The following is a 19,339-nucleotide window of genomic DNA, read 5'->3' as shown; positions in this document are numbered from 1 at the left end:
ATAAACCTTGAACTCTTAATTTGTCAAATTATCTGAATCTTTAATTCATTACTTTGTGAATTAAAAAATTAATAATTTAATTTTTTTACTTATATATCTGCCCAGTAATATTAGCTACTAGTCTTATTTGTTGTCTAATATTCCAGTATTGTTAATGGATTCTTAAGCTTTAAGTACATCAGTGTTTCCAGCCCATATGTGTTTCTTTCTATTGCATACCCTTATCCAACTTGTCTTATTACCATATGATATTACTGTATTACAATTAAGAGATTATTGAATTTTTAATTTGATTAAATATGGTATCCTTTTTAATTAATTATTTTGAGTCTGAATCCATTTGTTTATTCATAATCTTAATCTAATTGTCTAATTCTAACTTTGTTCTCTCTCTTTTTTTTTTTTTTGCCTGTTTATATTACATATCCTTGCCCTTCTTGTATTATTACCTGTTACGGACCCGAGTCCAGTGTCCGAGCCCGGAGCAGTGACGACCACGCCATCTGTGGGTCAGCTCCCGAAACCCCCTCCAAATGGACGGCGCCATCTAGTGAGGACGAGGATATACTGGCCACAAGGGCTAGTTTCCCGTCCTGATCAGCTCATAACACAGCCGCTGCAGACCTCTGGTGAGGTGGAGCTTAGACAGCAACGCCATCTATGGAGTGGATAGGTGGGCGTTTGTGTCTAAGCATGTAAGTGAGGTGCCCTAAAGTGTGTCTATTACTGATGACGTGTCTGATTACAGAGTCGACCTGGGACTGCTGTAATGGAAGTTAGATGAGTCTACCCAAGGCAGCCGAGTAACCTCCACGTATTTGCCGCTGAAACTGTGAGTCACCCCCCCCGGATGAACACTGTTGTGTTAGCCTGCCTGTCAGGTGGCAGATCCAGGGATTGTCGTACCTGGGGCTGACTAGTGGAGAAGACTAACCCCTGGGGTGTTGTGTTGAGGAGAGTGATCTGTGGGATCACACGAGGCTCCTGCTAGGGCTCGCTACCCTAGTATCGGTCGTGGAGTGGCCTAACCTGCGGAGCTGATTGGAACCTGCCAGCTACAGGCTGGATTTGTGGTTGATGGCCTCCACGACGGTGCCCCCAGTGGAGCTGTGATTTGGCTGGCCTGTGGCCAGGGTAGACTCGAGAGAATCGAAGGATTCATCGTGAGGCCACAAGAGGACCGAGGGCTAAGCATCGTTGAACACCGTGGAACACTCCGCGTCTTCAGAGGAAGACCACATTGTATATTCTAGTGTTTATACCTCCCCCGTGTGATCATTTATATATTATTTATGGTGATGGTGATAATTATATTATTAAGTTTTTGCCTTTGTCTCCCTTCCCCTTTAATTTACTTGCGTTACGGAGCACACCCCTTGAAAGCCACTACTAGCTTGGGGTCGGATACCCAAACTCTACTAACATCAGAGAAAGAACCCAGTTGCGACCCGAGACGGGCCGTAACATAATTGGCATCCCCAGCGGGATCCGACCCCTTGTCAAGTATGTTTGACAGGGGTGGTGAAGTGGCGCATTCCCTGTAAATAATTCCCCGTGTTTGACTATTAGGACGTTATACGTCCTGTGCGTGCTCGGTGTGATTCAGTGCAATATTGTAGAAGCGAAGTGCTCGCTGTGATTAAGTGCAATATTGTGTAGTGCGGTGCTCGGTGTGATTCGGTGCAATATTGTAGAGCGAAGTGCTCGCTGTGATTAAGTGCAATATTGTGTAGTGCGGTGCTCGGTCTGATTCAGTGCAATATTGTAGAGCGAGGTGCTCGCTGTGATTAAGTGCAATATTGTGTAGTGCGGTGCCCGGTGATTACGTGCAATATTGACAAGTGAGGCGCTAGGTGCGATAAAGTGCAATATTGACGTAGAACAGTGCTCGGTGCGTTAAGTGCTAACGAAAGCGGTGTGTTAAGTGTTAGTGTTCCATCTCGGTGACGATGGCGGAAAAAGCGACCATAGATGATCTAGACGATGTTCAGGCCTTCTGAACAGGGAGGACTGTCTTGCCAGATTAAAATATCTGGGGAAAACAAGAACTCGTCTTGGTTCAGTGCCTACCTGGAGATTAAGATACGGGCCAGTGATTCCCGTGTGGAGATCTTGTCCAAGGTTCACCGGCATTTGAAGGCCGAGGAGAAAGAGGAAAGTGAGGCACAAGGTACAAAAGAAAGTGAAGAAGTAGCTTCCACTGAAAAGGAAGATAAAGGCAGTGACATTGACAGTGATGCAGGTGAGCTAAATATAAGTTTACTTACAGTCAAAATGCGTGCCTTAGAGATAAATCGCGAGATAGAATGGAAGAAGTTAGAATTAGAACGAGAATTCAAAGATAAAGGCATGGAGATGAAAAATAAAGAAATGGAGATGAAAGATAAAGAATTGGCGATGAGGCGTTTAGAATTAGAAGAAAAAGAGAGAGACAACATGAGCTAGAAGTATTGCGGTTAGGTGGTCGGAGGCAAACAATGGTAACAAGTGGTTTCGATCCGGTAAGGAACATAAAAATGGTCCCGAAGTTCAACGAGAAGGAAGTTTCGAAGTTCTTCGCGGCCTTCGAGAAAGTCGCAGCCTCTTTGGAGTGGCCGAAGGAGAATTGGGCCATCATGATACAGTCCGTCTTGACTGGGAAGGCCCAAGTCGCCTACTCCACGTTGTCCCTTGATGACTCTGGCGATTACGACAAGGTGAAGAAGGTCGTGCTCATGGCGTACCAATTGGTACCTGAGGCTTACAGGCAGAAGTTTAGAAACCTGAAAAAGACCTCAGAGCACACTTTCACCGAATTCGCCACAATCAAGGAGCGACTTTTCAGGAATGGTGTGCCTCTCGGAAGGTGGAGACCAAAGAAGACCTCGAGCAGCTCATACTGTTAGAGGACTTCAAAGACTGTCTGTCCGGAGATCTAAAGACGTACTTAGAAGAGCAGCAAGTGGAGACCTTGAGTGCGGCAGCCACCATGGCTGAAGAGTACATCCTGACGCATAGGCCTTCTGCTAAGTACGTCCCGAGGATTACCCCGCCGGTTTTACAAGCCTCGTCAGGAAGAAGAGAGACCGTCCCACGAAGCGCTGAGAAGACGCCCCCAAGTAGCCCTCGAAGGACTAGTCCTAACAGTCCGAAACACCGGAGTCCGAGGAGGAATATGGTGTGTTGGACTTGTGGGCAGAAAGGGCATGTAGCTGATATGTGTCGAGGCAGAAGAGGTAGCGGCCCACGTAGGAGGTGATGCTGATGAGCTGCGTAACACTACCAGCAGGAAGCCAGTCTAACTACGCAGGAAGAACCAAGATTGTTTTCCCCTCACACTTCAAGCGGGTAACGAGTGATCATACTGGTAGATCAGTTGTAGTGCTCAGAGATAGTGGAGCAGCCCAGTCCTGATCGTGAAAAACTCGTTACCCGAGGGAGTGAGTGTGGATGGGAGACAAAAGGTTGTCCTGGTTGGGTTTCCTAGGACGCAGTACATCGCCCCCTTAGTGCCGATACATCTCGACTCGCCTTACTTCAGCGGCACATGTGCGTTGGCAGTAGTGATACCCTCCCTATAGCTGGGATTGACGTGATACTAGCCAACGACTTGGTGACAGATTGGAGCAACAATCATCCCAAGGTCGCGGACGAGTCTGCCGGAACAGCAAGGTCTGAGGTAATAGCAGGCAGTGGTAATGTCCAGGTACAGACAGACCCGGAATTGAAAATGTTTAATCCTTCCTCTCACCCGCAGATCGACAGCATTATAGCAAAGTCTCCTGATTCTTCTCCCGACGAAGAACATGCGGTTACTGTGGTAGAAGCGACTGAGCGAGAAGAGAGGCCTCGTGTACGGACACCCACGGATATCCTAGCGTCTGGAGTGAAGGCATCTGAGTATTTGCGGTATGGCAAAGTACCGTTCATTGAACCGGCCAGAGATTCCCCAGACGTCGGAGGTATGTGAGGTATGTACGAAATTCTAGTGCCCTCTTCGGTCCAAACCAGGCTAATGGATATAGCCGGTTATGGACATTACAGGCTCAGGAAGCTTATCCCTCAGTTGGCCCCATGTCTCTTAGCGGTATTTTGTTTTATTCTCGTGTGTGTTCTCAGTAAAGACCAGGGGACGACCCGACAGATGATGGCTCCCATGAACATCGTGAAGAGATCCCAGGGATTAGAGACGTGCACTGTGAGTGTTGCAGTCAAAGAAGGGACCTGGAAGGTGATGGTAGATACAGGAGGTATGAGAAGTAATATTATGAGTGACTGTTTCCGACAGGTTGACACCCCCGCGTGATTGCTGAGCCTAAAATGCAGCGTTATACGGAACGTTGGTCGACCTGACGGTGGCAGAGCGAATGCCATCCTCGATGTACGAGCAGCCCTGTTGGGACTAGGTGTGGGCCTAGTAGAAGAGTATGCTGTGAGTACTGATTTAACTATCGCTATCACTCTGAATTATCAGACCCCTGTATTCCAGGTTCCCGTCTCCCTGAAGGACTACCGGACCGGTACCAGAAATGCCGTCTGTGACCAGCCATCATCAGTGCCACGACACACGGAAGTGTCGAGTCGCCCCAGATCGTGTCAATATCAATCCTTACTCGAGGCACGTGAGATTATGCCCCTGCTTGAAATCAGTGGAAGTGTGGAAGATTACATCAGGCAGGTCATTGCCTTCTATCTTCAAGTTTCCTTTGTGCCAGTGTTTCTCCTTAGGACAGTTCTGTGGAGAAGACAGCCTCGCCACTCCAGTTTACAGTGTACATGAGTCCATTTGGAGTTGTATCCCCGTACTAATTTGGTTTGTGTTTTTCTTTATAGAACCCCAAACCAAATTCCTTTTGGTGGGGAGGTGTTACGGACCCGAGTCCAGTGTCCGAGCCCGGAGCAGTGACGACCACGCCATCTGTGGGTCAGCTCCCGAAACCCCCTCCAATGGACGGCGCCATCTAGTGAGGACGAGATATACTGGCCACAAGGGCTAGTTTTCCGTCCTGATCAGCTCATAACAGCCGCTGCTGACCTCTGGTGAGGTGGAGCTTAGACAGCAACGCCATCTATGGAGTGGATAGGTGGGGTTTGTGTCTAAGCATGTAAGTGAGGTGCCCTAAAGTGTCCCTATTACTGATGACGTGTCTGATTACAGAGTCGACCTGGGACTGCTGTAATGGAAGTTGGACGAGTCTACCCAAGGCAGCCGAGTAACCTCCACGTATTTGCCGCTGAAACTGTGAGTCACCCCCCGGATGAACACTGTTGTGTTAGCCTGCCTGTGAGGTGGCAGATCCAGGGATTGTCGTACCCGGGGCTGACTAGTGGAGAAGACTAACCCCTGGGGTGTTGTGGTGAGGAGAGTGATCTGTGGGATCACACGAGGCTCCTGCCTAGGGCTCGCTACCCTAGTATCGGTCGTGGAGTGGCCTAACCTGCGGAGCTGATTGGAACCTGCCAGCTACAGGCTGGATTTGTGGTTGACGGCCTCCACGACGGTGCCCCCAGTGGAGCTGTGATTTGGCTGGCCTGTGGCCAGGGTAGACTCGAGAGAATCGAAGGATTCATCGTGAGGCCACAAGAGGACCGAGGGCTAAGCATCGTTGAACACCGTGGAATACTCCGCGTCTTCAGAGGAAGACCACATTGTATATTCTAGTGTTTATACCTCCCCCGTGTGATCATTTATATATTATTTATGGTGATGGTGATAATTATATTACAGGCATACCTCAGAATAAGAGTTTAATCCGTTCCTGGAGACGCCTCGCCTTCCGAAAACTCGCATTCCGAAGTTAATTTCCCCATAAGAAATAAAGGGGAAATGAATTAATCCGTTCCTGACTACCCCAAAAACCCCACATCAAACTAAATTTTTATATCTAATTTACCTAATTCATCTAAATAAACCTACAAAACTGTGTTCCAGTTATTACTTACCTTGCTGTCGAGTGCTGTAGGCGTATGGAAGATGGTGAGGAGGGGGGAGGAGGAGAGGAGTTACTGTTTGGAAGGGGAGTCCCCTTCCATAATCACATCACATAACCCCATGCCTTGTAACACTATGGATACTACTTCTCTTTCTAAATTTTTCAAACCAGCCCCTGCTTGCCTTAAACTCTTTCTTATCTGCATCACTCGTTGCAGGGGTATTCTTTAGAAGGTCTTCGTGCAACACCCTGGCTTTCTCACAAATAATGGCCTCCGAAACACTATCAGCCCTCAACTCCTTGTCGTGTATCCAAATTAATAACAACTTTTCCACTTCATCAAGTATTTGTGGTCTTTGTGCCGTTAATGTTCTTACTCCTTTTGCCACTTTAGCACCCATAATCTTATTTTTCTTCTTAAGTATAGTGCATATTGTTGATGTGGCTTTGTTGTACTGCCTACAAAGTTCAACAACACGTGCACCGTTCTCGTGCTTCCGAATGATCTCTTGTTTCTCCTCTATTGTCATCCTCACATGAGCTTTCTGGCCTTTATCCTTACCACTGGCTTTCTTGGGACCCATGGTGAGATATATAATAACAAATTGTATAGACAAATCACCAAAAATCCAACAAAACACTGAAAATCCGCGAGAAGAATTGATGTGGGGGTAGTCACTGAGCGCGAGACAATAATAAACTGAGGGGCGGAGGGGCGACGAACGCGCTAGGTCGGCTGTACGCGTATCAACAAACTCGCGTCCAAACTCGCCTCCCGAAGTAACCCTCGCCTTCTGAGACAAATTTTTGGAGTAAATACACCTCGCCTTCCGAAAACCTCGCATTCAGGGACAATCGCATTCCGAGGTACCACTGTATTAAGTTTTTGCCTTTGTCTCCCTTCCCCTTTAATTTACTTGCGTTATGGAGCACACCCCTTGAAAGCCACTACTAGCTTGGGGCCGGATACCCAAACTCTACTAACATCAGAGAAAGAACCCAGTTGCGACCCGAGAGGGCCGTAACATTACCATATTATATTCATGTATTACAATATTATATTCATGTATTACAATATTAAATTAATTCTTAACTTAGCTAATTATTTGTATTCTAATTGATTAATTATTTGAATCTCAATTTGTTTACTCTAGAAATCTTAATTTGATTAATTATCTAATTTCCCACTCTTCTGTTCATTATTTTTACTTTTATATCTGGTAAATTGTATTACTTATATGCAGTATCTGATCAATTTTATTACTTACATATCTGCTGAATAATATTTGCAATCACTTCTCTATTCTTGCATTTTTTCTTTTCAAATACAGTGCATCATCTCTCTAACAGACCCCGCTCTAACGAATTCCCGGATGGTCCAAATGAATTGCATTTGGCACTAAATGTTCAGTGGAACATACAAAAATTCATTTGTGTTGTTCCACTGATGGTGGTGACCTAGTCCGGCATAGCAGGGCTGTGAGAGCTGTGTATTGTACACACTCTCCACAGCGTTCACTTCACCATGCATATCACTAGTAGCAGACACCTGTTTGGTCTTTTTCCAGATTTGGGTTATCAAAATCATTGGCATGCTCATCTTCAAGCAATATGCCTTCTTAAAAACATGGCCGACTAGGGCTGGGAGCTTGATATGGATGAATACGACATGGTTGCTACCTTGAATATGAGCCTACCCATGACCGTGGGGAATGCTGGGAATTTTTTTCAATCTGGCAAACACCTCAGGAATCCATCTTGTACCCAAGTCAACACCGCGTTGGACAGGTGTTTGGGAGCCAAAGGCGCGTGTGCCACCCATTGTTGCTCACTCAGTACTGCCCCAGCCAGCAGCCCTAGGTCATTCTGGGAATTTTTTCCAAGATGGCTGCCTCTCACTGGAGGTCCTAAGAGTCCATTTTGTAATCAACCTACCGCAAGCGCGCTTCGACCGTGTACGAAAAAATAAAAAAATACTTTTGTCAGTTAGCGCAGTAATTGGCGAATGGCATTTGTCGTTTGGCACAGTGCAGTGGTTAAGGTGTTATGCGCACCCCTGATTGAGCAATATTATACGCTTTTTGCATTTCAGAGGGTTAATACACTCAACATAACTGGGTAATAACACCATGATTAACCCTTAAACTGCACAACACGTCATATGATGTGTTGAGTAACTTGCTATAAATTGTGCATGATGTCATATGACGTGATGGAATACCACACAAGATTTGAATGGCCAGCGGGGTAGGGGGGGCCCCCATACGCTGCCCAGGGGCTATAGTAAACCAGCTGCCATTTTGTAAAAAATATCCAGCTCATGCTACCAATGCGTGGGAAGTACCAATTACCCAGCGGTCACCATGGCGAACGCATGGCCAAATGCCTCCTGAGCACGCACCACGCAATCACTTACTCAAGAGCAAATAACTAGTGAATTATTTTCTGATGGTGAGGACAGTGATTTTTGATGACCCTGACATTGATAAGGACTACAGACAATTGTCCGATGATAGTAGCACAGACAGTGAATATGAGATACAGTACAGTCTCCTCCCATGGCGAGGCCTACATGCTCACCCGTGCCTCCTCGCCCAATGTCTACTCCAATTCACCCACGACCACACAGTTCTTGTGCTTATTTAGAGTACGAGGATATTTTGGGCGATGAGTCAGAGGAAGGTGACTCATTTTCTGGTTTTAGTGAAGTGGATTCAGAGCATAGTGTTATCATGCCTGTTGCTAGTACCAGTGGTGATACTGGGCGAGAATTTGTCGCGTCAGCAGCGTCTCGCCCAGCCAAGCGCTGCCGTATGGCACCACATGAGGAACCAAGACCCTCATGTTCACGTGATTTCACCTCACGTTCACATAGCGCCCGTACTTTGCATAGACAGACTTTAGCTCCTGGTCCACGGTGTGCAATGCTTCCTCGCTGTCGAGCCGCTGTTGCGTCTCGCAGGACACCAGGTGTACTTGTGTGGAGTGATGGTGATGATTTTATTCCTCTAATTCCTGCCGTTGACAATAAAGAAGTTGGGATTACAGACCTTTTCCCTGATAATGGTGAGGACATGTGTGAAATGGATTACTTTACAGCATTTTATGATGAGCCGCTCATGGAATATATTGTACACCAAATGAACCTTCATGCGACTCATCTCACTGGAAAAGAGATAACAGAATATTCACGATTGCAGCATTGGAAAAACACTGCTGTAGGTGAAATGCATATATTTTTGGCAATATGTATGTTGATGAAACATTGTGTCAAACATGCTATCACAGATTATTTAAGCAAAGACCAGACTATTCCAACACCTTTCTTCAGGAAATATATGTCCCGAGACAGGTTTCAGATACTCCTCAGGTGTCTTCATTTTGCAAGTAATGAGGACCGGACAGAGGATGATAGACTTTGGAGAGTCAGGCACTATATGAATGAAGCGATTAGTAAGTTCAGAGATTTCTACGTACCAGCACAGAAGCTGGTGATTGACGATTCCCTTGTGCTTTTCAGAGGACGTGTTGCATTCAAGCAGTATATTCCCTCCAAACGCAACAAATTTGGATTGAAATTCTTTGTTTTTTGTGACTGTGAAACAGGATACGTGTTACACACGATTCTGTATTCTGCTAGCGATGTAGACATTCCCGGTAACGACCAACATGGTTTCTCAGGTAGTGTGGTGAAGTCACTGATGGCACCATGGATGAACAAGGGCCACATTTTATACATGGATAACTGCTATACAAGTCCCTTGCAAGATAGGTTTTTGATTTAAAATAGAACTGGATTGTTTGGCACAGTAAAGCCAAGAAGAAGGGAAATGCCAGTGTTTGACAATAAACTTGAAGTTGGTGACTGCCAACTAAGAAAAAGTGATCAAATACGCTCAGTTAGGTGGAAAGACAAGAGAGAAGTGAACTTGCTGACAACCGTTCATGATAGTACAATGGTGAACAGTGGCAAGGTGAACCAAGTAACGCAAGAACCAATAAGCCAGATTGTGTTCTTGACTATAATATCAACATGCATTTGGTTGATAAATCTGACATGATGGTGGGCAGTGTCGAGTGAGTGCGGAAAACATTGAAGTGGACGAAAAAAGTGTTTTTCGATCTTGTTGACATAAGCATGTTGAACAGCTATAATATGTATCTGGTGAAAACTGGACGTAAACCAAGTTTCCGTTCGTTTGCTTTTATACTTGGGACACAGTTATTAGCAAAGTTTGGCAAAGATGTTTCTGGCATACAAAGATCCATCATGAACCCAGTGTTGCAGCATGCTGCTACACCCAGGCTCACTCACACGGAGGGCTTTCAAGCACACAGACTAAAACATTTGCCACCAGCTGGAAAGCGTGCAATAGACCAATGTGATTGCTTAGTTTGTAGAACAATAAAAGAGATCAGATATGTAAACTTGTGCAAACATGGTGTGAAGCGTGTGCAGTCCCATTGTGTGCTGTCAACTGCTTCAACAACTACCACTGTCTCCAAGAATTCTAAATGTGCAATAATAGTGCAAAAACCTGTAAATAGTGCATGCATGTGTGTAAATATAATAATGAACAATGTGAATACATATTATATTGGCATAATGGGAAAATATTTTTGTGTGTGTTACGACCCTCTCGGGACGCAACGGGGTTCTCACTCTGATGTTGTTAGAGTCAGATATATATATCCGTTCCCAAGCCAGTAGTGGCTATCAAGGGATGAGATCCGTGACGCAAGTAACTTAAAGGGAGTAGGGAAAGAAAGCTAAGAACTTAATATTATAATTTTCACCATCACCGATTAAATATATAAAATAAAAGAGTGCACAAGGGGGAGGGATATTAACACTTGACAAGGGGATTCTTCACAATGTAGTCTTCTGCTGAAGACTCTGGATCCATAAGCTAGGCGCTGAGTCCTTGGTGCTTTCTTCGTGGCCACACAACGAATTCTTCAAAGAAGCTGAGCCTACCCTGGCCACAGGTCAGCCAAAACACATGTCCACTGGGGGCACCGCCGTGGAGGCCGTCAACCACACGTCCAGCTGGTCTGCTGGCAGGTTCTGAGCCAACAAGGCTGGTACGGCCAATCCACGAACGATAAAAGTGGAACGCCCTAGACAGGAGCCTCGTGTGACACCACAAATCACTCTCCTGTCTTCAGTACCCCAGTGGATGATCGTCTCCAACAGTCGGTCCTGGGTAAATCCTTTTACTGCCACTCCACTGCAGGCTAACACACCACAGTGTTCTTCCGGGGGGACGACTTCACAACAGCTGCAGCAAGGTTCAAGGTATGGAGACTGGCTGCCTCGGGTAGACTGACTCAACTTCCATCACAGGGGTCCCAGGTCGACTCTGTAAGCAGACACGTCATCAATACCTGGGACACACTAAAACACCTCACTTACGGGCTCGGGCACAAATGCCTGACGTATCCGCTCCATAGATGGCGGTGGTGTCTGGGCACCACCTCACCAGAGGTCAGCAGCGGCGGTGTTGAGCGCTGAACCAGACTGGAAACTGGTCCTCGAGGCCAGTACACGCTGTCCTCACCAGGTGTCGTCGTCCGTTTGGCGGGGGTTTCGGGAGCTGACCCACTGATGGCGTGGTTGTCACTGCTCCGGGCTCGGACGCTGGATCCGGGTTCGTAACAGTGTGCATGTGTATACTCAATGTATGCAACATTTATTACCATTGAACATGAAGTAATATTATATGCAACACAATTAGTGAATAATATTTGTGATAAAATACGCCTAGACACTGTAAATAATGTAGCAAAAATAAATTTGTGGCAATTCTGACTGCTTGAGGAAGGCGCGCAATGCCTCTGGGATGCACCTTGCATGAGCAAGCATGCAGGGTGTGACGTCATCGCTCATATTGTCGGCTCATTTATGTCATTTGTAAGTACGATTATTTTTTTCTCTCTCTCGTGGTCAGGGAACACAAATTAACAGGTTAGGAAGATTTTTTTTTCTTTTTGTTACACGCCTGTGGGTGACAAGGGACAAATAGCCCTTAGCAACAAACGGGTTAATACACTCACCATCACTTGGTCATGCTAATATGATTAATACACTCACCATCACTGGGTCATGCCAATATAATTAATACACTCGCCATCACTGGTAAATGACAACACCAACATTAATACACAAGTTAATGAAAATATCTTGATTAATACACTCACAATCACTGGTTATTGACATCAACATGATAAACACACACACTGGTAATACAGTAAAAATAAAATTGTCCTTACCATCATTAATGGGCAAGAGTTGTGTTTGCTATCGTCCTTGGTAGCCGAGCAGAGACTGCAAGCAGTATTACCTATTAAGGGAAAATAAAACAAATTTAAGGTTTCTATGACTAAATTTTTCCCACCAAAACATAGTAAATATTTAGAAAAATTAAATAATTTTTTTTTAGTTATTGTGCTTTGAGCAAAGTAAGGAGGGTGGGCAGGAGTAAGGAGGGTGGCCAGGAGTAAGGAGGGTGGGCAGGAATAAGGAGGGTGGGCAGGAGTAAGGAGGGTGGGCAGGAGTAAGGAGGATGGGCAGGAGTAAGGAGGGTGGGCAGGAGTAAGAAGGATGGGCAGGAGTAAGGACGGTGGGCAGGAATAAGGAGGGTGGGCAGGAGTAAGGAGGGTGGGCAGGAGTAAGGAGGGTGGGCAGGAGTAAGGAGGGTGGGCAGGAGTAAGGAGGATGGGCAGGAGTAAGAAGGATGGGCAGGAGTAAGAAGGAAGGGCAGGAGTAAGGAGGGTGGGCAGGAATAAGGAGGGTGGGCAGGAGTAAGGAGGGTGGGCAGGAGTAAGGAGGGTGGGCAGGAGTAAGGAGGATGGGCAGGAGTAAGAAGGATGGGCAGGAGTAAGAAGGATGGGCAGGAGTAAAGGAGGGTGGGCAGGAGTAAGGAGGGTGGGCAGGAGTAAGGAGGGCGGGCAGGAGTAAGGAGGATGGGCCAGGAGTAAGGAGGGTGGGCAGGAATAAGGAGGGTGGGCAGGAGTAGGAGGGTGGGCAGGAGTAAGGAGGGTGGGCAGGAATAAGGAGGGTGGGCAGGAGTAAGGAGGGTGGGCAGGAGTAAGGAGGATGGGCAGGAGTAAGGAGGATGGGCAGGAGTAAGAAGGATGGGCAGGAGTAAGGAGGGTGGGCAGGAATAAGGAGGGTGGGCAGGAGTAAGGAGGGCGGGCAGGAATAAGGAGGATGGGCAGGAGTAAGGAGGGTGGGCAGGAATAAGGAGGGTGGGCAGGAGTAAGGAGGGTGGGCAGGAGTAAGGAGGGTGGGCAGGAATAAGGAGGGTGGGTAGGAATAAGGAGGATGGGCAGGAGTAAGGAGGGCGGGCAGGAATAAGGAGGGTGGGCAGGAATAAGGAGGGTGGGCAGGAATAAGGAGGGTGGGCAGGAATAAGGAGGGTGGGCAGGGGTAAGGAGGGTGGGCAGGAGTAAGGAGGGTGGGCAGGAATAAGGAGGGTGGGCAGGGGTAAGGAGGGTGGGCAGGAGTAAGGAGGATGGGCAGGAGTAAGGAGGGTGGGCAGGAGTAAGGAGGATGGGCAGGAGTAAGGAGGGTGGGCAGGAGTAAGGAGGGTGGGCAGGAGTAAGGAGGATGGGCAGGAGTAAGGAGGGTGGGCAGGAGTAAGGAGGATGGGCAGGAGTAAGGAGGGTGGGCAGGAATAAGGAGGATGGGCAGGAGTAAGGAGGGTGGGCAGGAGTAAGGAGGGTGGGCAGGAGTAAGGAGGATGGGCAGGAGTAAGGAGGGTGGGCAGGAATAAGGAGGGTGGGCAGGAGTAAGGAGGGGTGGGCAGGAGTAAGGAGGATGGGCAGGAGTAAGGAGGATGGGCAGGAGTAAGAAGGATGGGCAGGAGTAAGGAGGGTGGGCAGGAATAAGGAGGGTGGGCAGGAGTAAGGAGGGTGGGCAGGAATAAGGAGGATGGGCAGGAGTAAGGAGGGTGGGCAGGAATAAGGAGGGTGGGCAGGAGTAAGGAGGGTGGGCAGGAGTAAGGAGGATGGGCAGGAGTAAGGAGGGTGGGCAGGAGTAAGGAGGGTGGGCAGGAGAAAGGAGGGTGGGCAGGAGTAAGGAGGGTGGCCAGGAGTAAGGAGGGTGGGCAGGAGTAAGGAGGGTGGGCAGGAGTAAGGAGGGTGGGCAGGATTAAGGAGGGTGGGCAGGAGTAAGGAGGGTGGGCAGGAGTAAGGAGGGTGGGCAGGAGTATGAAGGATGGGCAGGAGTAAGGAGGGTGGGCAGGAGAAAGGAGGGTGGGCAGGAGTAAGGAGGATGGGCAGGAGTAAGGAGGGTGGGCAGGAGAAAGGAGGGTGGGCAGGAGTAAGGAGGATGGGCAGGAGTAAGAAGGGTGGGCAGGAGAAAGGAGGGTGGGCAGGAGTAAGGAGGGTGGGCAGGAGTAAGGAGGGTGGGCAGGAGTAAGGAGGGTGGGCAGGAGTAAGGAGGGTGGGCAGGAGTAAGGAGGATGGGCAGGAGTAAGGAGGGTGGGCAGGAGTAAGGAGGGTGGGCAGGAGTAAGGAGGGTGAACAGGAGTAAGGAGGGTGGGCAGAGTAAGGAGTGTGGGCAGGAGTATGGAGGGTGGGCAGGAGTAAGGAGGGTGGGCAGGAGTAAGGAGGGTGGACAGGAGTATGGAGGGTGGGCAGGAGTAAGGAGGGTGGGCAGGAGTAAGGAGGGTGGACAGGAGTATGGAGGGTGGGCAGGAGTATGGAGGGTGGGCAGGAGTAAGGAGGGTGGGCAGGAGTAAGGAGGGTGGGCAGGAGTAAGGAGGGTGGGCAGGAGTAAAGAGGGTGGGCAGGAGTAAGGAGGGTGGGCAGGAGTAAGGAGGGTGGGCGAGGAGTAAGGAGGGTGGGCAGGAGTAAGGAGGGTGGGAAGGAGTAAGGAGGGTGGACAGGAGTAAGGAGGGTGGGCAGGAGTAAGGAGGGTGGGCAGGAGTAAGGAGGGTGGGCAGGAGTAAGGAGGGTGGACAGGAGTATGGAGGGTGGGCAGGAGTAAGGAGGGTGGGCAGGAGTAAGGAGGGTGGGCAGAAGTAAGGAGGGTGGGCAGGAGAAAGGAGGGTGGGCAGGAGTAAGGAGGGTGGCCAGGAGTAAGGAGGGTGGGCAGGAGTAAGGAGGGTGGGCAGGAGTAAGGAGGGTGGGCAGGAGTAAGGAGGGTGGGCAGGAGTAAGGAGGGTGGGCAGGAGTAAGGAGGGTGGGCAGGAGTATGGAGGGTGGGCAGGAGTAAGGAGGGTGGGCAGGAGAAAGGAGGGTGGGCAGGAGTAAGGAGGATGGGCAGGAGTAAGGAGGGTGGGCAGGAGAAAGGAGGGTGGGCAGGAGTAAGGAGGATGGGCAGGAGTAAGGAGGGTGGGCAGGAGAAAGGAGGGTGGGCAGGAGTAAGGAGGGTGGGCAGGAGTAAGGAGGGTGGGCAGGAGTAAGGAGGGTGGGCAGGAGTAAGGAGGGTGGGCAGGAGTAAGGAGGGTGGGCAGGAGTAAGGAGGATGGGCAGGAGTAAGGAGGGTGGGCAGGAGTAAGGAGGGTGGGCAGGAGTAAGGAGGATGGGCAGGAGTAAGGAGGGTGGGCAGGAGTAAGGAGGGTGGGCAGGAGTAAGGAGGGTGAACAGGAGTAAGGAGGGTGGGCAGGAGTAAGGAGGGTGGGCAGGAGTATGGAGGGTGGGCAATAGTAAGGAGGGTGGGCAGGAGTAAGGAGGGTGGACAGGAGTATGGAGGGTGGGCAGGAGTAAGGAGGGTGGGCAGGAGTAAGGAGGGTGGACAGGAGTATGGAGGGTGGGCAGGAGTATGGAGGGTGGGCAGGAGTAAGGAGGGTGGGCAGGAGTAAGGAGGGTGGGCAGGAGTAAGGAGGGTGGGCAGGAGTATGGAGGGTGGGCAGGAGTATGGAGGGTGGGCAGGAGTAAGGAGGGTGGGCAGGAGTAAGGAGGGTGGGCAGGAGTAAGGAGGGTGGGCAGGAGTAAGGAGGGTGGACAGGAGTATGGAGGGTGGGCAGGAGTAAGGAGGGTGGGCAGGAGTAAGGAGGGTGGGCAGGAGTAAGGAGGGTGGGTAGGAGAAAGGAGGGTGGGCAGGAGTAAGGAGGGTGGGCAGGAGTAAGGAGGGTGGGCAGGAGTAAGGAGGGTGGGCAGGAGTAAGGAGGGTGGGCAGGAGTAAGGAGGGTGGGCAGGAGTAAGGAGGGTGGGCAGGAGTAAGGAGGGTGGGCAGGAGTAAGGAGGGTGGGCAGGAGTATGGAGGATGGGCAGGAGTAAGGAGGGTGGGCAGGAGAAAGGAGGGTGGGCAGGAGTAAGGAGGATGGGCAGGAGTAAGGAGGGTGGGCAGGAGAAGGAGGGTGGGCAGGAGTAAGGAGGATGGCAGGAGTAAGGAGGGTGGGCAGGAGAAAGGAGGGTGGGCAGGAGTAAGGAGGGTGGGCAGGAGTAAGGAGGGTGGGCAGGAGTAAGGAGGATGGGCAGGAGTAAGGAGGGTGGGCAGGAGTAAGGAGGGTGGGCAGGAGTAAGGAGGGTGAACAGGAGTAAGGAGGGTGGGCAGGAGTAAGGAGGGTGGGCAGGGGTATGGAGGGTGGGCAGGAGTAAGGAGGGTGGGCAGGAGTAAGGAGGGTGGACAGGAGTATGGAGGGTGGGCAGGAGTAAGGAGGGTGGGCAGGAGTAAGGAGGGTGGACAGGAGTATGGAGGGTGGGCAGGAGTATGGAGGGTGGGCAGGAGTAAGGAGGGTGGGCAGGAGTAAGGAGGGTGGACAGGAGTATGGAGGGTGGGCAGGAGTAAGGAGGGTGGGCAGGAGTAAGGAGGGTGGACAGGAGTATGGAGGGTGGGCAGGAGTATGGAGGGTGGGCAGGAGTAAGGAGGGTGGGCAGGAGTAAGGAGGGTGGGCAGGAGTAAGGAGGGTGGGCAGGAGTAAAGAGGGTGGGCAGGAGTAAGGAGGGTGGGCAGGAGTAAGGAGGGTGGGCAGGAGTAAGGAGGGTGGGCAGGAGTAAGGAGGGTGGGAAGGAGTAAGGAGGGTGGACAGGAGTAAGGAGGGTGGGCAGGAGTAAGGAGGGTGGGCAGGAGTAAGGAGGGTGGGCAGGAGTAAGGAGGGTGGACAGGAGTATGGAGGGTGGGCAGGAGTAAGGAGGGTGGGCAGGAGTAAGGAGGGTGGGCAGAAGTAAGGAGGGTGGGCAGGAGAAAGGAGGGTGGGCAGGAGTAAGGAGGGTGGCCAGGAGTAAGGAGGGTGGGCAGGAGTAAGGAGGGTGGGCAGGAGTAAGGAGGGTGGGCAGGAGTAAGGAGGGTGGGCAGGAGTAAGGAGGGTGGGCAGGAGTAAGGAGGGTGGGCAGGAGTATGGAGGGTGGGCAGGAGTAAGGAGGGTGGGCAGGAGAAAGGAGGGTGGGCAGGAGTAAGGAGGATGGGCAGGAGTAAGGAGGGTGGGCAGGAGAAAGGAGGGTGGGCAGGAGTAAGGAGGATGGGCAGGAGTAAGGAGGGTGGGCAGGAGAAAGGAGGGTGGGCAGGAGTAAGGAGGGTGGGCAGGAGTAAGGAGGGTGGGCAGGAGTAAGGAGGGTGGGCAGGAGTAAGGAGGGTGGGCAGGAGTAAGGAGGGTGGGCAGGAGTAAGGAGGATGGGCAGGAGTAAGGAGGGTGGGCAGGAGTAAGGAGGGTGGGCAGGAGTAAGGAGGATGGGCAGGAGTAAGGAGGGTGGGCAGGAGTAAGGAGGGTGGGCAGGAGTAAGGAGGGTGAACAGGAGTAAGGAGGGTGGGCAGGAGTAAGGAGGGTGGGCAGGAGTATGGAGGGTGGGCAATAGTAAGGAGGGTGGGCAGGAGTAAGGAGGGTGGACAGGAGTATGGAGGGTGGGCAGGAGTAAGGAGGGTGGGCAGGAGTAAGGAGGGTGGACAGGAGTATGGAGGGTGGGCAGGAGTATGGAGGGTGGGCAGGAGTAAGGAGGGTGGGCAGGAGTAAGGAGGGTGGGCAGGAGTAAGGAGGGTGGGCAGGAGTATGGAGGGTGGGCAGGAGTATGGAGGGTGGGCAGGAGTAAGGAGGGTGGGCAGGAGTAAGGAGGGTGGGCAGGAGTAAGGAGGGTGGGCAGGAGTAAGGAGGGTGGACAGGAGTATGGAGGGTGGGCAGGAGTAAGGAGGGTGGGCAGGAGTAAGGAGGGTGGGCAGGAGTAAGGAGGGTGGGTAGGAGAAAGGAGGGTGGGCAGGAGTAAGGAGGGTGGGCAGGAGTAAGGAGGGTGGGCAGGAGTAAGGAGGGTGGGCAGGAGTAAGGAGGGTGGGCAGGAGTAAGGAGGGTGGGCAGGAGTAAGGAGGGTGGGCAGGAGTAAGGAGGGTGGGCAGGAGTAAGGAGGGTGGGCAGGAGTATGGAGGATGGGCAGGAGTAAGGAGGGTGGGCAGGAGAAAGGAGGGTGGGCAGGAGTAAGGAGGATGGGCAGGAGTAAGGAGGGTGGGCAGGAGAAAGGAGGGTGGGCAGGAGTAAGGAGGATGGGCAGGAGTAAGGAGGGTGGGCAGGAGAAAGGAGGGTGGGCAGGAGTAAGGAGGGTGGGCAGGAGTAAGGAGGGTGGGCAGGAGTAAGGAGGATGGGCAGGAGTAAGGAGGGTGGGCAGGAGTAAGGAGGGTGGGCAGGAGTAAGGAGGGTGAACAGGAGTAAGGAGGGTGGGCAGGAGTAAGGAGGGTGGGCAGGGGTATGGAGGGTGGGCAGGAGTAAGGAGGGTGGGCAGGAGTAAGGAGGGTGGACAGGAGTATGGAGGGTGGGCAGGAGTAAGGAGGGTGGGCAGGAGTAAGGAGGGTGGACAGGAGTATGGAGGGTGGGCAGGAGTATGGAGGGTGGGCAGGAGTAAGGAGGGTGGGCAGGAGTAAGGAGGGTGGGCAGGAGTAAGGAGGGTGGGCAGGAGTAAGGAGGGTGAGCAGGAGTAAGGAGGGTGGGCAGGAGTAAGGAGGGTGGGCAGGAGTAAGGAGGGTGGGAAGGAGTAAGGAGGGTGGACAGGAGTAAGGAGGGTGGGCAGGAGTAAGGAGGGTGGGCAGGAGTAAGGAGGGTGGGCAGGAGTAAGGAGGGTGGACAGGAGTATGGAGGGTGGGCAGGAGTAAGGAGGGTGGGCAGGAGTAAGGAGGGTGGACAAGATGGAGGGTGGGCAGGAGTAAGGAGGGTGGACAGGAGTATGGAGGGTGGGCAGGAGTATGGAGGGTGGGTAGGAGTAAGGAGGGTGGGCAGGAGTAAGGAGGGTGGGGCAGGAAAGGGGAAGGGGGTATGGGCAGGTTCTCGGCTGCCTCCCCTCCCTCTCTAACAGCCTACGTAATACAAACCACGTGCATTAACCCTAAAGCTGCTACAGCCTGGGCTGTAAAAGCTGGGGCTAGGCAAAAAATATTTGAATTATGTAAAAATTAATATTAAATGTTAAACAAATCTCCAACTTATTGGCTTAAGTGTCATGAAAGTTTCATCCCAATATGTTCAGAAATGTATTTTAGACAATTTTTTTTAAAAAGGAGA

General features: G+C 51.0%; 1 protein-coding gene across 1 annotated transcript in view; it reads right to left on the bottom strand.

Annotated features, from left to right (window-relative positions):
• The window catches only part of LOC138371392 (uncharacterized), a 238,065-nt gene that overhangs the window by 203,997 nt on the left and 14,729 nt on the right, over positions 1–19,339 (bottom strand). The window lies entirely within an intron of this gene.

The sequence above is a fragment of the Procambarus clarkii genome, chromosome 35 (genome assembly GCF_040958095.1).
Source record: "Procambarus clarkii isolate CNS0578487 chromosome 35, FALCON_Pclarkii_2.0, whole genome shotgun sequence".
In the NCBI taxonomy this organism is placed as follows: Eukaryota; Metazoa; Arthropoda; class Malacostraca; order Decapoda; family Cambaridae; genus Procambarus; species Procambarus clarkii.
Note: the sequence above shows the minus strand (reverse complement) of the source record. Positions and strands in the feature narration are given on the sequence as shown.